At 47.4% G+C, this 22,821-nt stretch overlaps 1 long non-coding RNA gene across 9 annotated transcripts in view; it reads right to left on the bottom strand.

The window, feature by feature from the left end:
• The window catches only part of LOC138844994 (uncharacterized), a 53,946-nt gene that overhangs the window by 26,228 nt on the left and 4,897 nt on the right, over positions 1 to 22,821 (bottom strand). For 2 of the 9 annotated variants that reach the window (XR_016219080.1, XR_016219077.1), the window contains exons 3-5: positions 21,406 to 21,467; positions 20,689 to 20,779; positions 18,751 to 19,027 (exon numbers count right to left, since the gene is read on the bottom strand). The exons of 2 other annotated variants lie outside the window; for them this stretch is intronic. This is a non-coding gene — a long non-coding RNA (uncharacterized LOC138844994). Of the gene's footprint in view, positions 1 to 18,515; positions 19,028 to 20,026; positions 20,616 to 20,688; positions 20,843 to 21,405; positions 21,468 to 22,821 lie in introns of those variants that run through there. 5 more of the 9 variants (XR_016219079.1, XR_011381551.2, XR_016219081.1 and 2 more) reach the window with 5 other exon arrangements.

Genomic DNA, 22,821 nt, shown 5'->3' with positions numbered 1-22,821 from the left:
GATATGAACTTGTTTTTTTTTCATATCTTGTTTGCATTTCTGCACAGCAGATTCCTGGTCTGCATCCAACTGAAGAACTGAATTATGAGCTTGGAAACCCCTCCCTATGAATACATTATTAATCCTCAAAAAGTCTCAAAAGGTTGGGCTGGCATTATGGTGTAGCAGATAAAGCTGTAACGTTAGCATCCCTTATGAGTGTTGGTTTGTGTCCTGGCTGCTCCCCTTCTGATCTAGCTTCCTGCTAATGGCCTGGGAAAACCAGAAGATGGCCCAAGTATTTGAGCTCCTGCAACCCATGGGGGAGACGTGGGTGAAGCTCCTGGCTCCTGGCTTCTGCCTGGCCCAGCCCTGTCCTGTGCGATCATCTAAGAAGTGAACCTGTGGATGGAAGATCTCATTTTCCCTTTCTCTGCTGCTCCCTCTCTCTTTCTGGAACTCTGACTTTCAAATCTTTGATTTATTTATTTGTTTGAAAGTCAGAGTTACAGCGGGGGGGGGGGGTGGGCAAGACAGAGAGACAGAGTTCTTCCATATGCTGGTTCATCCCTCAAATGGCTGCAACAGCCAGAGTTGGGCCAGGCCAAAGCAAGAAGCCAGGAGCTTTATCCAGGTCTCCCACATGGGTGCAGGGACTCAAGCACTTGGTTATCTTCTGCTGCTTTCCCAGGCCATAAGCAGGGGGTTGGATCAGAAGTGGAGACACCGGGTTCTAGTCCCGGACAGGGTGCCGGATTCTGTCCCGGTTGCCCCTCTTCCAGGCCAACTCTCTGCTGTGGCCAGGGAGTGCAGTGGAGGATGGCCCAAGTACTTGGGCCCTACACCCCATAGGAGACCAGGATAAGTACCTGGCTCCTGCCATCGGATCAGCGCGGTGTGCCCGCCGCAGCCTGCAGGCTGCGGCGGCCATTGGAGGGTGAACCAATGGCAAAAGGAAGACCTTTCTCTCTGTCTCTCTCTCTCACTGTCCACTCTGCCTGTCAAAAAAAAAAAAAAAAAAAAAGTGGAGCAGCCAGGACTTGAATCAGTGGCCATATGGGATGCCAACGCTGCAGGCGGCAGCTTTATCTGCTGTGCACAGCAGCAGCCCCAATAAATACATGTTAAAAAAAAAAAAGTCCATGATGGGTCTGTCATTGTGGCATAGTGAGCTAAGTTGCTAGTTGCAACACTGGTATCACATACTGGAGCACTAGTTCAAGTCTAGTTCAAGTCCCAGCTACTCTGCTATCAGCTAATGTGCCTGAGAGGCAGTTGAAAATGGCCCAAGTACTAGGGACCCCATTGACCATGTGGGAGGCTTGGATGGAGTTCCTGGCTCCTGGCTTCAGCCTGGACCAGACCTGGCTGTTGCAGGTGAACCAGTGGATGGAAGATGTCACTCTCTCACTGTAATTCTGCCTTTCAAATAAATAAGTAAATAAATAAAAATTTTAAAAGACCCATGATGAAAGCTGTGCAAATATCCTGACAACCAAGAAGCAATTCTTTTTTTTTTTTTTTTTTTGGACAGGCAGAGTGGACAGTGAGAGAGAGAGAGAGACAAAGGTCTTCCTTTTCCATTGGTTCACCCTCCAGTGCCCGCTGTGGCACTGCGCTGATCCAAAGCCAGGAGTCAGGTGCTTCTCCTGGTCTCCCATGCGGGTGCAGGGCCCAAGCACTTGGGCCATCCTCCACTGCACTCCTGGGCCACAGCAGAGAGCTGGACTGGAAGAGGAGCAACTGGGACAGAATCTGGCATCCCAACCAGGACTAGAACCTGGTGTGCCGGTACTGCAGGCAGAGGATTAGTCTTGAGCCATGTCGCCGGCCAGGAAGCAATTTTTATAGAAAGTTATATGAGACAATATAAAGATTACATAGGATCCATGTTCTGAAGGTCTCAGATTATATCTCATTTACTCCAAGGTGACTATATACATATTAGTTGCAAAATAAAAAAGATTTTTCTCACTTCTTAATAATTAGTTTCTACTTCCACTCCTAAAACTCCAAAGATGTAGTCAACCCTACCAATTTTCCCCTCCACCATCCAGTTCTGGATATGTCTCTGGCATCTGAGAATCCAGCAGCAGCCAGGGTAATACTGGCTCTCTCCTAAGACCTCACGTTTGATCCCTGGACTCAACCTCACTATTTGGACATTTACAAGCAGAAAGATATGTTCCCAAATAAGGAAGTCAATAAAAGATCTGTTTACATTTTCCACTCCTTTCCCACTCCCTGCACTTAGAGGGCTCTTTTCTGAGGAAATATCAATGCATTTAATCAAATTCTGTAAAACTGTAAGTTCTTCAGGGGGAAAAAAATCCTTCAAATGCTTTGTTCTTCTTTTGCTTTCCCTGGGCGGTGCTCTACAGAAATCAGTGTGGCTGACAGACAGTGAACAGCGAACTGCAGTGCGAATACCTAGCTGGACACGCTGCATCTGTCTCCTGGGTCCTCCAAAAAAATGTGTGTGTGTGTGTGTGTGTGGTTTTTTGTTTTTTGAGAGAAAGAGAGAGAGTGACACACAGAGAGATCCCATCTACTGGAGCTGGAGCCAGGAGCCAGGAATACAGTCCAGACCTCCTACACAGTGTCAAGAACCCAATCACTTGAGCTATCACTCCTGCCTCCCAAGGTCTGCACTGGCAGGAAGTTGGAATCAGAAGCTTAATTGTCAGGTCAAACACCTGTCCCTGGGACGGGTGATGTGGTGTAGCAGGTAAAGCCATGACCTGCAGTGCCGACATCCCTATAGGTGCCATTTCGAGCCCCAGCAGTTCCACTTCCGATCCAGCTCTTTACCAAGGCCTGGGAAAGCAGCAGAAGATGGTCTAAGTCCTTGGAATCCTGCACCTGCATGGGAGACCCAGAAGAAGCTCCTGGTTCCTGGCTTCGGATTGGTCCAGCTCCAGCAGTTGGGGCCATCTGGGGAGTGAACCAGCGGATGGAAGATCTCTCTCTCTGCCTCTGCTTTTCAAATAAATCAATAAATAAATCTAAAAACAAAAAAACAAAAAAACCACCTGTCCCTGAAAAGTGGTACTTCTTATTTTAGAGTTTAGTGTCGTTTTTATTAAGAGATGTCAGTTCTTCTAGCATGAAGCCTGTGGGATTGAGAAGTCATTTGCAGTGGCTGTGCAGTGCCAAGCGTCCAGCAACACGGCAAAGAGGGTTCAAGGATGCAGAACCAGGCAGCAAGAAAAGGTCCCTGCAAAGACAGGATTAGCAGAATCCTAAGCAGACTGTCCCTGTGGCAAGATCTGGCCAGTGCCTTATCACCCTTGTTATTTATTTACTTAACCTATTATTTATTTGTTTGCTTGAAAAGCAGAGGTGGGGGGAGGGAGAAAGAGAGAGAGGTATTTTCCATCTGTTGGTTCACACTCCAAATGGCAGCAATGGCCAAGGCTGGGCCAGACTGAAGCCAGGCACTATATCTGGGTGTGCCTCATGGGAGACCAGGCACATTAGTAGGGAGCAGGATCACAGCAGAGTAGATGGGACTCAAACAAGCACTCCAATACGGGATGCTGGCATTGCAAGTGGTGGCTTAACCCACTGCACCACGTTGTCCCCTCCCTTATTTTTTTTTTTAAAGATTTATTTATTTATTTTAAAATCAAGAGTTACACATAGAGAAGGAGAGGCAGAGAGAGAGAGAGAGAAAGAGAGAGAGAGAGAGAGAGGTCTTCCATTTGCTGGTTCACTCCCCAAATGGCTGCAACGGCCAGAGCTGCAAAATCCAAAGCCAGGAGCCAGAAGCTTCTTCTGGGTCTCCCACATGCGTGCAGGGGCCTAAGGACTTGGGCCATCTTATACTGCTTTCCCAGGCCATGGCAGAGAGCTGGATCGGAAGTGGAGCAGCTGGGACTCAAATCAGCACCCATATGGGATGCCAGCACAGCAGGCAGCAGCTTTACCCACTACACTACAGCGCCAGCCCCCCCCTTAGTTTTTAATTGATTCACATCCCCTGGTTCTCCACACTTCCTACTGATTCTCTAGACTTTTCCTAATACCCCCCTTTTCTTTTTTAAGATGTATTTATTTATTTGAAAGGCAGAGTTTATGGAGAGAGGGAGAGACACAGAGGGAAAGAGAGAGATCTCCCAAATGGTCACAACGGCCAGAGCTGGACCAGTCTAAAGCCAGATGCCAGGAGCTTCTTCTAGGTCTCCCACAGGGATCCTCTGCTGCTCTCCCAGGCATACCAGCAGGGAGCCGGATTAGAAGTGCAGTAGCGGGGTCTCGAACAGATGCCCATATGGGATGCTGGCATCCCATGCAGCTTAACCTGTTATGCCTCAATGCTGGCCCCTCACAATACCTTTTTTTTTTTTTTTTTTTTTTTGACAGACAGAGTTATAGACAGTGAGAAGTATTTATTTGAGAGGTAGAGTTACAGATGGTGAGAGAGAGAGAAAGGTCTTCCTTCCTTTGGTTCACGCCCCTAATGGCCGCTACGGACGGCGCTGCACCGATCCGAAGCCAGGAGCCGGGTACTTCCTCCTGGTCTCTCATGCAGGTGAAGGGACCCAAGCACTTGGCTCATCCTCTGCTGCCCTCCCGGGACACAGCAGAGAGCTGGTTGGAAGAGGAGCAACTGGGACTAGTACCTGGCACCCCAACTGGGACTAGAACCTGGGGTGCCAGTGCCACAGGCGGAGGATTAGCACAATACCTTTTTTTTTTTTTTTTGGACAGGCAGAGTGAACAGTGAGAGAGAGAGAGACAGAGAGAAAGGTCTTCCTTTTTTGCCTTGGTTCACCCTCCAATGGCCGCTGCGGCCGGTGCGCTGCGGCCGGCGCATCGCGCTGATCCAAAGCCAGGAGCCAGGTGCTTCTCCTGGTCTCCCATGCGGGTGCAGGGCCCAAGCACTTTGGGCCATCCTCCACTGCACTCCTGGGCCATAGCAGAGGGCTGGCCTGGAAGAGGGGCAACCGGGACAGAATGCGGCACCCCGACCGGGACTAGAACCCGGTGTGCTGGCGCCGCAAGGCGGAGGATTAGCCTATTGAGCCGCGGCACCGGCCAGCACAATACCTTTTTAATAAAACCACTTTCTGCTTGAGATTTTCACTGGTTACCACCAAGAATTCCAGCTGATATATCAGCTTTTCTTTCTTGAACACAAGATCCAGGAACAGCATAGCATGGTCAACTTGTTCAGGCCATTTACATTGGTCAAACTGAATCTCCCCATGTTGTCACTGCTTTGCTTTACCTTACATTTGAAGATGTTGTGTGTACTCTGGAAACAGCCATGGAGGACCTTCAAAGATATGTCCTCTAGAGCCCCATCCAAGTGAGGATAATGGGAAGGAGGGACCTGGAGGCTTCCCACAGAGAATTGGCTTTGTTCACTCAAGAACAAGTGAAGATGGGCGTTCCCATCTGGCTTCTTGCTGGTGTGCATCATGGGAGGCAGCAGGTGATGGCTCAAGTGCCTGGGTCCCTGCCACCCATGTGGGAGACCCAGGCTTTGGCTTGCCCAGGTCGCAGATGATGTTGGCACTTAAGGAGTGAAACAGTGAATGGAAGATCTCTTCCTCTTTCTCTCAAATAAATTAGTCAGATAAGTAAACAAACTATAATTTTTGGCTGGCGCCATGGCTCAATAGGTTAATCCTCCACCTGCGGCGCTGGCACACTGGTTCTAGTCCCGGTCAGGGCACTGGATTCTGTCCCGGTTGCTCCTCTTCCAGGCCAGCTCTCTGCTGTGGCCAGGGAGTGCAGTGGAGGATGGCCTAAGTCCTTGGGCCCTGCACCCGCATGGGAGACCAGGAGAAGTACCTGGCTCCTGGCTTCGGATCAGTGTGGTGCGCTGGACACAGCGGCCATTGGAGGGTGAACCAATGGAAAAGGGAGACCTTTGTCTCTCTCTCTCTCTCTCACTCTGCCTGTCAAAAAAAAAAAAAAAAAAAAAAACAACCAAAAAACTATAATTAAAAAAAAATGGCATTAAAAAACAAGTGAAGGGAAAAGAACCCTTTATATCAATTCTTTTGTGTATGCCTTTTTTTTTTTAAGATTTTCTTTATTTATTTGAGAGGTAGAGTTATAGACAGTGAGAGGCAAAGACAGAGAGAGGTCTTCCATCTGCTAATTTACTCCCCAAATGGCCGCAACGGCTGGAGCTGCACTGATCTGAAGCTAGGAGTCAGGTGCTTCTTCCTGGTCTCCCATGCAGGTACAGGGGCCCAAGGACTTGGGCCATCTTTTACTGCTTTCCCAGGCCATAGCAGAGAGCTGGATTGGAAGAGGAGCAGCTGGGACTAGAACTGGTGCCCATATGGAATGCTGGTGCTGCAAGCAGAGGATTCACAGCACCAGTCCCCTATTTATTCTTTTTTTTTTTTAAGATTTTATTTATTTATTTGAGAGGCAAGAGAGATGGAGAGACAGAGACAGAGATCTTCCATCCTATGGTTCACTCCCCAGATGGCTGCAATGGCAGGGGGGCAGGCTGATCTAGTCAAGAGCCAGGAGGTTCTTCCTGGTCTCCCACAAGGCTGCAGGGGCCCAAAGACTTAGGCCATCTTCCACTGCTTTGTCAGGCCATAGCAAAGAGGTGGATTGGAAAAGAAGCAGCTGGGACTCAAACCAGTGTCCATATAGGATTCCCACACCACAGGTACAGTCTTATCCCACTATGTCTTAGCATCAGCCTCATTAGTTATTTTTTTTAAATAAAGTTTATGAGGCTGGTGCTGTGGCATAGCGGGTAAAGCTGTTGCCTGCAGAGCCAGAATCCCATATGGGCACCAGTTCGGGTCCCCGCTGCTCCACTTCTGATCCAGGTCTCTGCTATGGCCTGGGAAAACAGCATAAGATGGCTTAAGTCCTTGGGTCCCTGCACCCACGTGGGAGACCAGGAAGAAACTCCTGGCTCCTGGCTTCAGATCAGCCCAGCTCTGGCTGTTGTGGCCATCTGGGGAGTGAACCATCAGATGGAAAACCTCTATCTCTGTCTCTGCCTTTGTCTCTATAACTCTGCCTTTCAAATAAATAAATCTTTAAAAAATAAATAAATAAAGTTTATCTTTCAACCATAAGTATAGAAACAGTTCAGGCTTATTGTTGAAGATTTAGAGGAAACAAAATCTTCGCAGTGCCTGTCATCTTACCAGCCCTCATAGCAGCATCTAAAATTTTGGTGTGGTGCTTTCTAACATTTTTCTATGAAAACCTTATCATAGCTATGATCATTATAGTCTATTGCCAATTAAAAGTCTGAAAATAGCAGACACACGTCCATTATGTATGTATGTATATATATAAATTTATGTGCACATGCACACACACCACACACAGAGTACAAAATATAGGACAGTGAACTCTCTTTTGGCTGAAAGCAGTAGTTCTCAAAGTACCACAGAACAACTATTCCTCCATCTGTTAACAGCTGCTACAGACACAATATAAAACAGAGATTTTCTTGATCAAATATATTTGGGAAACTCTGAGTTAAAAGTTGAACATGGCTCTTCTTTGCATGACTTTTTTGAGCTTTTAACCCATGAGAATTGCAGAGTGACTCTCAAAGACAGCAATAGAGTATTGACCACAAAATTCCCTCCTAAAGAAACATTTCTTAGGACTGATGTTCTAAGGATTACTAACCCAGAAAGCTTAGGACTTCCTGTCACGTCCCTTCCTCCTTTTCCCATTTCATTCCTGAAGAACCAGTTCTGAGTCAGGAGAAGGAACAGGACAATGTAATTTAGATACCCAAAAGCAAAATATGGAAAAGAAATAGCAGATTGGGTCCTAGGAAGTGATTTTCTTTTACTGATATATTTACCCATAAGAACATGTTTGCAGGCATGAATTCATAAACAAACATCATAGTTCACATCCAAAGAGCAAAGCTGAATGCTATCAAACAATCTTAAGAAATGTTCCTGCATAATGGGTCTACTCCTACTTAAGTAGAAAATCCAATTAATTTACTAGAGGCCGGCGCCTTGTGGTGCCGGCACACCGGGTTCTAGTCCTGGTCGGGGTGCTGGATTCTGTCCTGGTTGCCCCTCTTCCAGGCCAGCTCTCTGCTGTGGCCAGGGAGTGCAGTGGAGGATGACCCAAGTACTTGGGCCCTGCACCCCAGGGGAGACCAGGATAAGTACTTGGCTCCTGCCATCGGATCAGCGCGGTGCGCCAGCTGCAGCGCACCGGCCGCAGCGGCCATTGGAGGGTGAACCAATGGCAAAGGAAGACCTTTCTCTCTGTCTCTCTCTCTCTCTCACTGTCCACTCTGCCTGTCAAAAAAAAAATTTACTAAACACTGCATTGCCAGACTAAAGGCGGGTAGCACTGGGGCCGGCGCTGTGGTATAGTAGGTTAAGACTACACCTGTGGGGCCAGCATCTCATATAGGCACCAGTTCAAGACCCAGCAGCTCCTCTTCCAATCCAGCTCTCTGCTATGGCCTGGGAAAGCAGTGGGATATGGCCCAAGTGCCTGGAGCCTTGAACTCATGTGGGAGACCCAGAAGAAGCTCCTGACTACTGGCTTTGGATCAGTTCAGCTCCCGCCATTGTGGCTAGTTGGGGAGTGAACCAGTGGATGGAAGATCTTTCTCTCTCTGTAACTCTACCTCTCAAATAAATAAATAAAGACAGGTAATGTAATCTTACTCACCCTACCACACACCATCAAAGAAAAGTTCTAGTGGCTCAATAGGCTAATCCTCCACCTTGCGGCGCCGGCACACCGGGTTCTAGTCCCGGTTGGGGCGCCGGATTCTGTCCCGGTTGCCCCTCTTCCAGGCCAGCTCTCTGCTATGGCCAGGGAGTGCAGTGGAGGATGGCCCAGGTGCTTGGGCCCTGCACCCCATGGGAGACCAGGAAAAGCACCTGGCTCCTGGCTCCTGCCAGGATCAGCGCGGTGCGCCGGCTGCAGCGGCGGCCATTGGAGGGTGAACCAGCGGCAAAAGGAAGACCTTTCTCTCTCTGTCTCTCTCACTGTCCACTCTGCCTGTCAAAAAAAAAAAAAAAAAAAAAAAAAAAAAAAAAAAAAAAAAAGAAAAGTTCTATATGACTGTTTATTTTTTACTTTTTATTTTTGCCAGGCAGAGTTAGACAGTGAGAGAGAGAGAGAGAGAGAGAGAGAGAGAGAGAAGAGTTATAGACAGTGAGAGAGAGAGACAGAGAGAAAGGGCTTCCTTCCGTTGGTTCACTCCCCAAATGGCTGCTACAGCTATACTGATCCAAAGCCAGGAGCCTGGTCTCCCATGCAGGCACAGGGACCCAAGCACTTGGGCCATCATCCACTGCCCTCCTGGGCCACAGCAGAGAGCTGGACTGGATGAGGAGCAACGAGGACTAGTACCAGGCACCCTAACCGGGACTAGAACCCAGAGTGCCGGTGAGGCAGGTGGAGGATTAGCCAAGTGAGCCACGGCGCCAGCCAAATGACTGTTTTTTAAATGATGCAAACACAAACGAGATACTGGAAGAACAGGAGCAGTGTCACTGAGGGAGATGTCCTCACTGGCATGAATCCCAGGTGGAGCCCAAGGAACTTCTCTAAGAAGCCCTGTTCCTGCCCCAGCACTTTCCCAGCTGAGCTAACATCTGGTTGGTCTCCAAGTGGAGCCTGCTGTAGAATCTGTGACTTCAGCTACAGAAGAAGCATGAAAACATGGCTTCTTCTATTAAACCAACAAATCTGAATGCTACTCTACAATTTGACAATTGCAGAAATTGAGGGCAACAGAAAGTAAAAGGAGTAACTGGAAATGGGTCCTGTCTCCTAATGAATGTCCTATTCACCACCTGCGGTCGACCCTGCAAACTTGCTTTGTATCAAAACCTAGACACAAGACTCTGTGGGACCCTGACATGCTGCCTGTCATATTTTGAATATGCTAAGTGTTAAGGAAAGTCTGGGAAATACCAGAGTTCAAAAGTACCTTCTTTCTGTGAAGCAGCCTGAAAGATATTCTAGAGCAACGTCCTAATATTCTGGGTGAAACTCTTTTTTGTGATTCTGTTTGGTGAGCTGCTCAGCAACCCCCATCACTGAGCAGCCGGGTGCCAGCTCCCAGGGACCCTCGAGAGGGAGAAACCTGGGAATGTAAAAGCTGGAGAGGATCTGAATGACCATCTCTCCTCCAGCCCCACTCCCTCTGTTTACAGATCTGAGCACAGGGAGCCTGAAACCCACCCAGACTTCTGTGCGTGAATGTGCTTCCCTCCCTTCTTCTATTTCTGCAGTTTTCCCATGGCACCCAGCCAGAGCATCTACACCAGTAATGTCGAGAGGATTTATGAGGCCAAGCAATCCTTTGGGTTTCTACGCAGACCTAAACAGGAAACCCACAGAGGGAAATGCCCTTTCTGTTTGCAGGCCAAATTCCCAGGATGCTTTCACCAGAGTGCCCTGGCTGGAACAAAACAAAGGCCTGGCACTACAAAATGTCCCTCAGATCTGAAGAAAGAGGTGCCCTCCCTAAACCACCACCTCAAGACCGGAAGGCCTTGCTAAGGAGAACAAGACTTCCTTCACTCACACTTTGATTGAACTTTGCTCCATTGGTCTAGGCGCTGGTTGAGGTTCAATCCAGAGACACCCACCCCTGGGATCTTCGTGAAGGTATTAGAGTGCTACTTCTCACCTGTTTAAAGTCACTTAACCTTGGCAAGACTCTGGATTCCTTAGTCAGACACCCCACCCACACATCTCCCCTGCTTTCTCCATGTGGCATCTGGCTCCCAGGGGAGGCCTTGGGGCTCCATTTCCCAGCCAAAGGGGTACCAGGAACCGCAGAGTCCTTCTGAGCTCCCAACCACATTGTGAGAACCACTCAATTCAACAAGGCTCTCCCGCATTTGCAGCAGCCTTGGCACCCAGTGTCCTGCCAAACCTCTCTTCATTTCATCAGGGCATCTGTCCTGGGCATCCAACCCACCTGGGGCAGTTTTCAATATTTTCAGCTCTCTGGGCATTTTGAAACATAAGAGACTTGCTCAGGGCTGGACAGGAAAGAAGCCTGCATTCCTGGGTTCCTGGCTCACAGAACAGAAAGCAATGAGTGACCCTTTGCCCCCTCCTCAAGGGCTCCCCTTGGGCTGACACTGAAAATAGCCTCTGTCTTCTTTGGTTCGCCCCCACCTCCCTGGGGAAAGAAGACACACGGCTCCTCCCCAGCCAACAGCATTATCAGGGCTTGACTGTCTTTCAGGAACTGCCAGATGTTGGGAAGAGGATAATGTGTCATTTCCTTTCACAAATAGTCTGGTATCTGTGCATTTCCTGTCAAGTCAGCCGTCGGGAAGACTGAGATGCAGTGTCTGTGAAGGACCAATCACTCTGGCTTCTACCAGCACAGATACTGGGGACTCCAGCTCCCCGCTGAGAAAGTATTTTTCTCTTCCGTATGCATGGGTAACATCACAAGAATACAGGCTGGGTAATGGTTAAAAACAAGGACTTTGGAGAGAAGATAAATTCTCCAAGGGCAAAGGACAAGTAGCCAAGGAATGATGGGAGAGGGCTCAGAGTGACAATCCTTACGCTGTCCACTTATTCAGAGGTTCTCAGGTCAGAGGTTCTCAGCAGCAAACCAAGGGCAACACTAACCTGGTAACTTGCCCGACCACTTCAATCCCACTGAATCTGCGACTCTGGGGATAAAGCCCAGCAATCGCTTTCAACAAGCCTTCCAGGATTCTGATGTGTGAGAGCAATGGGCCCATAAAGATGCATCAGAAGGCAGAAGAAGCAGAGAGTAGGTTACCTGAGAAAATGCTTTAATCACTTTGGGACCTGGGAATGAAGCTATCTTGGCAAGAATAGAAATGAAATGACAGTAGATAAAAGCATTTAAGATATAGCCATATCTCTGCTCATACTGTACTAATCTGTAGCACTTTAGAGTATGACTTACTGGTGTAAATATATTCACTGCATATTTTTCAGCTTGTGTAAAATGTCCAATGTGGGCTCAATTATTTAAAATGCATACATATCCATCAGAATTTAGAAAAAATACTGGGAGATTATACATAAAAATTTTAACTGTGATCATTCTTGGGTGATAGACTGGATAATTTTTGCTTTTTGCTTTTATGTTCCCCTTCCCAATATTTTTTAATCAGTCCTTTAAAAAAATAGCTAAAAAGCATTTTAACAAAATGACATGCTTGTTGGGTCAAACTAGTCATTTAAACAAATTTGTATAGCCCTCTCCAGAGGCTACCTCTCCAAGAATTTATGTCACACAGATAATTAGCACCACCTGTTACACTTGTGCTAAAATGGGCATGAAGCACACGGCATTCAGAATGTATAAAAAGATTGTTAAACTCATCAGCTCCAGCTGAAACCGGCACAGCAGGGAGAGTTGCAGAAAATGAGAGCCAGGACCCACCGTGGGGCCCCATGGCCCAGCTGGGGTGGTGCCTCCAGCCTTGAATGTGGGTTGCTGGTTGTTCTGAGAGGCCTGCAGGCACCCACTGTCCCTCTGGCCAGCTTTGTTCAGGAGTCCCAGCAGCCTCTTGGTTTTTACACCCTGATTTCCTAATGGCAAAAGGCTCCAGGCAAAAACAAAGCAAAACAAAAACACTGAAAGCCCTCAATAGCCTAGAAAGGAAGAAAGGACAATGGAACGTGATGTAAGGGTCGCTAAACAGCCAGTGACTCAGCGCTTCTGCGCCATCAACACCAGCTGCAGCTTGAAGCAGCTCTGGTCTTGGCAGCACACACATACACACAGTGCAAACACACACACACACACACAGTGCAAACACTGCACTGTCTGGAGAGTGGCAAAAGTCCCAATTCTTGGACTGTGCTGCAGCCAAATCACAGAATCAAAGGATTCTGGAGCTGAAGGAACTTGGACTTTAAACCTGTTTCCCATTAATATATTTTTTATTTTTTAAATTTTTAATTTTTAAAAATTTATTTATTTATTTTTGACAGGCAGAGTTAGACAGTGAGAGAGAGAGAGAGAGAGAGAGAGAGAGAAAGGTCTTTCTTTTCCATTGGTTCACCCCCCAAATGGCCACCACAGCTGGCGCGCTGTGCCGATCCGAAGCCAGGAGCCAGGTGCTTCCTCCTGGTCTCCCATGCGGGTGCAAGGCCCAAGCACTTGGGCCATCCTCCACTGCCTTCCCAGGCCACAGCAGAGAGCTGGACTGGAAGAGGAGCAACTGGGACAGAATCTGGTGCCCCAACCGGGACTAGAACCTGGGGTGCCATTGTCACAGGCGGAGGATTAGCCTAGTGAGCCGTGGCGCTGGCTCCCATTAACATCTTTAATCAAGATCCCCATGGAGCTTGACGCTTGTGGAAGGGGTCTGACTCCATCTCCTTCTAATTCTTCCTGAAGCATCACAGGATGAAATTTGGTCTGTGTGGTAGATTTCAATGTGAGCTTCTTGAGGAGACTTTGGGGAAAAATCACGAGCCTTTGTGAATCATGGAGGGGCAGGTAGAAGATTTTGCAGAGAACCAATGGGAGTGGGAACCTGTCCCATGAAATTACAACACAGGTTATACCTTTCTGAAAATGTAGCATCTCATTAAAGATGCATTTTAGAATTCCACCTTTGCTTCAATCCAGGAGTCTGTTGAAGGAAGCTCTTCCATGGAGTCAGGTTGGGCTGGCTTTGCTCCCTCTGGGCCAAAAAAGCAAGCAACCTGGCAAACCAGGCTGGTCCTGGGGCCTGCCCCTCACTAGTAAACACTGTGCTTTCAAAACATATTCATGAGTGGCTGGTACTGTGGTGTAGTGGGTAAAGTTGCCACCTGCAGGGCCGGCATTCCATATGGGCGCTGGTTCAAGTCCTGGCTGCTCTACTTCTGATCCAGCTCTCTGCTATGGCCTGGGAAAGCAGTAGAAGATGGCCCAAGTCCTTGGGCCCCTGCACCCACGTGGGAGATTCATAGGCAGCTCCTGGCTCCTGGCTTCGGATCGGCACATCTCCGGCTGACCTCTCTGCCTCTGCCTCTGCCTCTCTGTAACTCTGCCTTTCAATTAAATAAATATATCTTTAAAAAAATGTATTCATGAGGAAATCTCCTTCCTGCCATTAGACAAAAACTTTGGAGAGGCAGGAATTTGGTCCAACAACCTCCCATCTCAGTGCTTGGGTTCCATACCCAGCCCCAGATCCTGGCTCCAGCTTCCTGCTAATGTGCACTTCAGGAGGCAGTGGTGGTGGCTCAAGCATACTGGGTCCTGCCATTCATGAGAGACCTGGAATGAGTTCTAAGCTCCCTGCTTTGGCTCCTCAGCACAAATCTGCCTACTGCAGGCATTTGAGGAGTGAATCAAGGGATGGGAACTCTCTGTCTCTCCCCCTCTGTCTCACTGCCTCTCAAATAAATAAATTAAAAAATTAAAATGGGGTCCAGCGCTGTGGTGCTGGCCTGCAGCCCTGACCTGCAGCGCCGGCATCCTATATGGGTGCAGGTTCAAGTACCAACTGCTCCACTTCAAATCCAGCTCCCTGCTAATGTACCTGGGAAATCAGCGGAGGGAGGATGGGCCAAGTGCTTGAGTCCTTGCACCCAAGTGGGAGACCTTGAAGAAGCTCCTGGCTCCTGGCTTCAGATTGGCTCAGCGCTAGCCATTGCAGCCATTCAAAGAGTGAACCAGTGGTTGGAAGACCTCTCTCTCTATCTCCCTCTCCCTCTCTGTCTTTCAAATAAATAGAATAAATCTTTAAAACAATCAATAAAAATGAGGCCAGCATTGTGGCATAGCCAGTAAAGCCGTCACATGAGATACCAGCATCCCATATTTGTCCTAGTTCGAGTCCCAGCTGCTCCACTTCCAATCCAGCTCTCTGCCAATGTGCCTGGGAAAGCAGTGGAGGATGGCCCAAGTGCTTGAACCCCTGCACTCAAGCAGGAGATCTGGAAGAAGCTCTTGGCTCCTGGCTTCCAAACAACTCAGCTCTGGCCATTGCGGACATCTGGAGAGAGAACTAGTGGATGAAAGATCTCTCCCCCCTCCCCCCCATTGTCTCTGTAACTCAGCCTTTTAAATAAATAAATCTTTTTTAAAAATTAAAAAAAAAAAAACCTGAGGACTTGAGAATTTTTCTGCTTACTTTGAGTTATTAGATCATTTAATGGGAGTCTTAAATCACAAAACACAGTCTCATTTCAGAAGTTAGGTGTTTGGGGCAAGGATCCAGAATACTAACATTGTGTTATTCATTCGAAGGTGCCCATGCTGCAGGAGGGAGCAGAGCTGGCTGCCAGGAGGGGGCGTTGGAGGGGTGGGGAGGGAGGCAGCACAGTTCTTACTAGGCTGGGCTGTCTATATTACAGCTCATCTTCCCAGCCCTAGCTCCCTTCTGAAGGTAGAATATCTCACAGGCTGCCCTTCCTGCTGAGCCCTGCGTCTGTCTGCGAAGGTGCACTTTTCTCTTTCTCCACCGTCCTCCTCTGCCAAGGCCATGGTAGTTCTTGCAGGAGCTCCTCAACTGCAGCTCCCAGGCCATGAAGTCCATGGAAGTCAGCAAATGCTGCAAGTCTGGGCTCTCTTCTCCCCCTTGCCTACCCAAGGTGGGCTACCAGCATGCAATGATCAATGGCAAGAAGTCTCACCGCTGGCTGTGTCTGTGTCTGGAGCTTTCCTGGGACTAGGCTGGAAGGCCAGGCTCCAGAGAAGGATAGAGAACAATAGAGGAGAGGGCAGAAGGGTGAACAGTTCACTTAAGAACATCTCGGAGAAACAAAAGAAAGGAAGGAAGGAGGAGAACTGAGGGAGGGGCAAAGGAAGGGAAGGAAATACAATTATCTTCTAGAACTGTAGCTACGAAATACATGAAATCTGTCCTCTTTATATTAATAAAAAATTTTTTAAACTCAAAAGAAAGGAAGGCAGGCAGGAAGGAAGGAAGGAAGGGAGGGAGGAAATCTTGGGGTCTTCCAGGAAAAGTGTGCTGAAGGGAGGTAACACAGGCTTTTCAGGACCTGGGGGACTGCCTTCTTTTCTTGGGAAGTGTGATTTCCTCCAAGACGTGGGAGAGCAGAGGGTCTGAGTTGCTTGGAGCTCGGACGCAGCCTCCATGGCTAGGGAGTAGCCCACAGAGACATGCCTGTCCCACTTCCAGGCCTATGGACTCCTTGGTACTTACAGGTCTTTCTCCGCCCTCAGAAGCAGGGAAAGTGCACTGTGGCTGAGAAGCAAGAGCTGCAGCCCAACTGGCAGTCTGGTTTCTGTGGCCTACTGGTTAAACTGGTTATTGAAGGTAGTAAAAGGTGGCGAAAGCCATTTCAGGAGAAGGAAACAAAGGAGGGGGCTTCAGTGCCCACCCAGGCTGGTAGGAGCCTTTCTCAGAGCTGGCCAGGCCTGCCTGGACTTGCTGCCTGCCCATGGTAGGTGTGCAGTTGAGGGTTTTTCCCATCTGGCCTGGCATCTTTCCCCACAGAAGGACAACTATCCCAAACTAAGAAAATGAGGCCAAGGTTTGTGAGAGCCCCAGGCTCAGGGTGTGGAGGGCCAGTTCCCAACTGTGAAAATTATCCTGGTCCCCGGGGAAGGAATGGGAACTTAGAAAAACCTGTGACTGAACAATGAGACACCCCCTGGCAAGGGGACAATGAATGAGTGATGGGGAGTGTCCATCTCCTCAAGAAGCATTGGCCACACTGAGGAAATGGCCCCACATATGTGCATTGAATTTTTCTTAGCAAGTCTGTCACCCACAAGGTGAGAATTTGTCCATCACCTTGATTCTTAAGGCAGGAAAACTTTTCTAAGTCAAACCCACTGTTTTTTTCTATTTCTCCAGGTTTGTTTTCTTCTTAGATTTGTTATTTTCACTGAAACTAGGTCTACTGGGATTCTTTTCTATTTCTACTGACTAAGGACAGCCCCATTAACTGTCTGATACTGTCAGAGTCTTTCAATTATGTTAGAAATTAAGCCACCCTTCCATTCTTTAAATTTCCACGCGAGTCCCCTTGACCTGGTTTTCTCTTGTCCTCTTGAGGCTTGGCATCTCTAATGATGACACCTTACGCTTCAGTGCAGAAGACAGGAAGACACTAATGTCAAAGGGCAGTGGTCTGGTGACACTGACAAGGCACACAGCCTGCAAAGAGCCATCTCTGTCTTTCCCACCGCATAAATGAGGCAGTAGGGAGAAGTAGCCAAACACTAAGCTTGTCTGTTTTTTTAAACATGAATTGATGAAAGGGTGGGCACGAGGGAGGGAAAAGTAAATAGCAATTTAAATCAATACCTTTATTAAGAGGTAGTAGCAAATTATATATTTTGGAGTGGGTGTTTGGTGCATCAGTTAAAACACCTATATCCCACATCAGAGTCCCTGGGTTCAACTCCTGACTTCTGTTCCAGTTTCAGCTTCCTGCTAATGCACACCCTGGGAGACAGCAAGTGATAGCTCAAGTAGTTGGGTCCCTACTGCCCACTTGGGAGACCTGGATGGGTTTTTCAGGCTCCTGGATTCTTCCTGGACCAGCTTCAGCTGTTGTGGGCATTTGGGAAGTGAACTAACACATGGAAGATCTCTCTGTCTCTGTCTCTCTGCCTTTCAAATAAAACAATATTATATATATATATATATATATATATATATATATACACATGCCCTTTAAAGATCTATTTATTTGTTTGAAAGGCAGGGTTACAGAGACAGAGAGAGAGAGAGAGAGAGAGAGAGAACAAGAGAGAGAGAGAGTCTTCCTGGTTCATTTGCCCAAATGGCCACAATAGCTAGGACTTGTCCAGGCCGAAACCAGGAGCCAGGAGCTTCATCTGGGTCTCCCATGTGGGTGCAGGGGCCCAAGCACTTGGAACATCTTCTGCTGCTTTCCCAGGCCACAGCAGGGGCCTGGAACAGAAATGGGGCAGCCAGGACTTAAACAAACACACATATGGGATGCCAATGTTGCAGGTGGTGGCTTTACCCGCTACACCATCACGCCGGCCTGATAATATACATTTTTTAACATCCAAATATAGAAAAGTAGTGAGGCCAAAAGCTATGCTGAGGAGCCTCAGAGCCATATCCCTGGTTCATCCATGCATTCTTGATCTTAAATGATAACTACACCAGATCTGGAGGTAAGAGGCCATCCTAAAACCCAGAGTAACTTCTGTTGACAGGATTCACGTCCATTCTGACTTGTCATGGAGTTTCAGGACAGAAGTCTACCCTGTTGGGGCTGATGAGGACCTTTCAGTTCTACTGGATCAATGCAAATCTTTTGGAGCTTATTTAAAATGAGTGAAGAGACTGTGCCTCTGCCACAAAAGTGTTATATGTATTACTATACCACCATCTAATGGCAAGGGGCTTTAAAACACAAACGTAACCTTGTCCAGAAACCATTAACTATACTTAAATATTTTTTCATGGGAAATGTTACGATGCCTCTACTTTTCCAGAGATATTAATGAATTTTCCCCTTAGTTCATGAAAAATGGCCTCAGATCTGAGATTCCTAGTGAAGAGAAAGTAATAGAATGTCCAATTTGACTATCTGAAAAACTACCTGACAGGAGGACAGAAAGATTTTTAAAACACTCTTACAGCGTATAATGGAGGAAAAAAAGTTATTTTTAGATAAATATTATTTAAAATTCTCCATATGTGAGAATTTAACAATAGAAAGATTAATACAGTACAGCACATGTATAACATATCATCTTACAGAGGATAAAAAATCAAAACATAACCTAACACATAGACCATATAATACTCTCAACATGAAACGCCATCAACAAGGTCCAGATTTTTTGTTAGATAAGAAAAAAGGAGAGGCTGGCACCTCTGCTCAATAGGCTAATCCTCCGCCTGCAGCGCTGGCACACTGGGTTCTAGTCCCGGTCGGGGTGCTGGATTCTGTCCCGGTTGCTCCTCTTTCATGGCCTGGGAGTGCAGTGGAGGATGGCCCAAGTCCTTGGGCCCTGTACCTGCATGAGAGACCAGGAGAAGCACCTGGCTCCTGTTTCGGATCAGCGCGGTGCCGCAGCAGCCACTGAGGGGTGAACCAACAGAAAAAGGAAGACCTTTGTTGTCTCTCTCTCTCTCATTGTCCACTCTGCCTGTCAAAAAAAAAAAAAAAAAAAAAAAAAAAAAAGAAAAGAAAGAAAAAAGAAAAAAGGAGAGCAAACCATGAATCTCTTGCCCTCTGTTTCTGCAGGTTAAGATTTCAGAGGATTACAATTTATTTGGGGATTTTCCTCCCAGTGCTAAATGTTGGAAGCAGGGATCGTTTTGGGAAATTTACTGAGCAATGAAAACAAAGACTGTTCCTCCCCACCCACCCCAAGCTCTCCCTTTTCTCCAAACACACAGGTCACACATATCAGGGATTTTCCATTGCCTGAGTAGATCCATTTGGATCACCCAACACTCAAACTTAAAGTCACATTAGAAGACAGCCAGGATCCAAGAAATCCTGGGACATATCCAGTTAGTCCACCATGCTTTCATGCTAGCAGGTTTCTATGGGTGGGAGGGTGGCAGGGACCGATGACCACCAGGCAGTTAGCCAGTTGAGGGGTGAAATGCCATGGGAACAGTGAGCAAGATGGGTGGGTAGAATTAGGACACTCTGAAATATGGCTTCTAACACATATTAGAAATTTTAATAACAGTCTATAAATGCACATTTCAAGTTGATTTCCATCTGAGGAGTGGGCATGGGTCACTCCATGACCAGACAATATATCTTTGGGTTGGGTATGCAGAGATGTACTCCTTCCCAAATAGCATCTCTCCCCACCCCCACTACTGGAACACAGAGCAAGGAAAAATCACATACTTTCAAGTTGGAGCAACACAAAAGCACAGAACTGTACAAATCTACCATCTATCTCCCTCTCCTGACCTTTATTTTAACTCCAGCACCACCATGAGATACAGCCACCAGGCACTTCTTCTACATAAGAGGCGCTTAAGGAGCTGTTTCCAACCGGCAGCATCAGAATCACCTGGGAATTTGTTGGAAATGCAATCCCACTGAACCAGAAACCTCAAGCATAGGCTCCTTAAATCTGTGGGGTTGTAAGCTTTTCAAGTTATTTATTTCACTTTATTTATTTATTTATTTATTATTTTAGAGAGATGAAAGAGAGAGAGGCAAAGAAAGAAAGCACCCATCAACTAGTTCATTCCCCAAATGCCCTCAACAACCAGGGCTAACCCAGGCAAAAGCCAGGAGCCAGGAATTCAATCCAGATCTCCCACATGGAACCTAACTACTTGAGCCATCACCTCTGCCTCCTAGAGTGTGTATTAGCAGGAAGTTGAAATCTAAAACAGAGCCAGACCTTGAACCCAGGCTCTCCAGTATGGGATGTGGACATCTCAACCCAGGGCTTACCTGCTGTGCCAAACACCCACCCCAAAGTCTGTGTTTTAACAAATTCCCTGGACGATTCTGGAGAAGTGCTGTTCTGAATGAAGACAAGAAAGGAGCCCCCGGCCATGTGGACTGTTGGCTAACATTCCACAGGACAAATGAGGGTGCATCCAAGCCTGGCTCAGACTTGGACTCTGGAACCAACACTTTCATCCTGTGCTCTCAGCTTCCTCAAGTGCCAAGCAATGTGTCACCTTGGTCCAGACTACCCCCGTGGCTGTGGTCGGGTCTGTCTGCCTCCAGAACCTGGATATTCTCCCTGGGAACTGGAGCAAAGCTAGTAAGTAATCCACGGTAGAGTTCAGTAGAGCAGTCCCCAGGGACCCCATATCTCCTTACTTTGTTTTTAATCTGTAGTATCGGTGGTTCACTTCCCGGTCCTGCAAGAATGGTTGGCAAGCCTCAGTGGTTAGGTGGGAGAAACACAGCCCTGGAACATGGAGATCTCGTTGTGCACAAAGGAAACAGTGTGGTCCTGTGAACAGCCTGGGAACTGAGATAGCAGCAGCACCGCCAACACAGCCCCAGGAAAGAGGGCGAGAAGCAATTTATTTCAGGGTTGTTCTCTTCTGATAGATGTAAAAAGCTACAGAAGAGTCTAAAGAGTACTGTAACTAAAACCCATATTCCCACCACCTAGAGTTCACTGCCAACTGCTGGGTCAAATGCAAAAGCAGCGTTTCAGAGCAGTGACGAGGCTAAGGCAGCATCTGGCACTGGGCTGGGGAGAGGGGAGAACAGAAAGGAGAGCAGTCAGAATAGGGAGAAACCAGCCAAGTATTTCTGAAATATTTTTTCACAAAGAATGTTCTTGGTCTTTTATCAGAAAGCATTTGGAATATGAGGCTTCCACATAGCTACTATTAATAGGCTGTAAATTTGCCTAGCTGGAGGCTGGAGAGTTGGGATTAAAAAATAATGAAGAACAGAAAAGTAGCTGGAGAGGGAGCCAGCTCTTTTCCTTGGGAATAAACACAACATGCTATGGCCACCCCACCACCACCTCCAAAGCGAACAGAACAGAAACAGGCTGGTCCAAGAGAAAGCAGGCCTTACATCATGCATGGGTAGGGCTTTCCCATCACCGTTGATGAAGCTGGAGCCAAACGCTGGAAGACCTAGAAGAGGAAACCATCAGCAAAGGCGTTCCCTCCCTTCCCTCGGACTAGTGCTGGTGTCTCCCATCAAAGCGTAGACACAGTAAGACCATTGGATGAAAAGAGATTCAGGAGCAACTAGTGCTCCTTCCCTGAGTGGGAGAAGGATGGAGGTGTAAAGCTGCAGGGCTGGTCCCCAAAGAGGACAAAACCATGTGGTGCTGAGATGGGCAAGGAGCAAGTGGACTGCTCGTATCAACCAGTTAGGCAGTGGCTATGGGCTACCCTGTGGCGACACCAGAGCTTCTCAAATGACATCAGCTGAGGCATTAAGGATGCATCTTCTGTTCTTTGATAAGCTCACTCCACCATTAAAGGAAAACAGCACATTAAAATGTCCCCCTCCATCTTAACGTCACGCAAGAGCCTCATCTTTGCTGAGACAAATTCATTTCCCCTACAGGTAGGACAGTGAAGTAGGGGGTGCCCAGGGGTTTTATTTGCTGTATAAGACAAGAGGACAAGGAGATGGGAAACCTAGACCAGACACTTGCTGGGAACCCCCCTTTGTGTACACAATGGTAAACCTAATATATCCACTGGAGAATTCAATACAGTTCAGCTGGGTGGCCTCAGCAAGCTTTCTGCACCCTTCTCCCCCGGTGTGTGTCTGATCTCCATCAACCAGTACTTTCTGAGGATAAAGGGCCCTGACCTCCCAGTAGCTGGGCTTCTTCCCGGATCCTTTAAAACCTCAATCGATAGACCAGCAGCTTGCTTGCTGGAGGAAATGGTCAAGAACACCTGCAGAAGCATTCAAGTCCATTAAAAACCAATAACAAGAAATGGATTTTTCACCTGGCTTCCTATGTAAAACAAAAATAAAAAATTTATCAAGGGAAAAAGGGAAGTGTGGAATATGGGTGTGTGGCTCTATGTCCTTGCTCTCATCTCAACTAGGAATTCCTTCTTTCTGCCAAGAAGTGTTTTTGCCACCTACTATGTGCAAAGCTTTGTGCTAGATTCTGTTAACAAACATGATTGAGGCACAGTCCTGGACCTCCAAGAGCTCACAATTTGGAGAAGAAATCACACACAAAAAAATGGAAACAATTGTAATATAAATTCTATAAAAAAGCTCATTCATCTAGTCAACAAAGATTTATTGTGCACAGTGTGCCAGCCTCAAGTATGAACAAATAATTTTGAGAGCACAGAAGCCAAATGTTAACTACCATTCCCCTTTCAAACAGGAAAGATGTGTTAGGAAAGCTCCTGTGTACCTTCTTTGGGGATAGGATCCACACCTTTCTATACACACGTCATACCTGATGTGTGCTTGGGAAGCTTTCAGTAAATACTACTTGCTAAAGAA

This window comes from Oryctolagus cuniculus, chromosome 13 (genome assembly GCF_051225735.1).
Source record: "Oryctolagus cuniculus isolate XC-2025 breed Fujian yellow rabbit chromosome 13, ASM5122573v1, whole genome shotgun sequence".
NCBI lineage: Eukaryota > Metazoa > Chordata > Mammalia > Lagomorpha > Leporidae > Oryctolagus > Oryctolagus cuniculus.
Note: the sequence above shows the minus strand (reverse complement) of the source record. Positions and strands in the feature narration are given on the sequence as shown.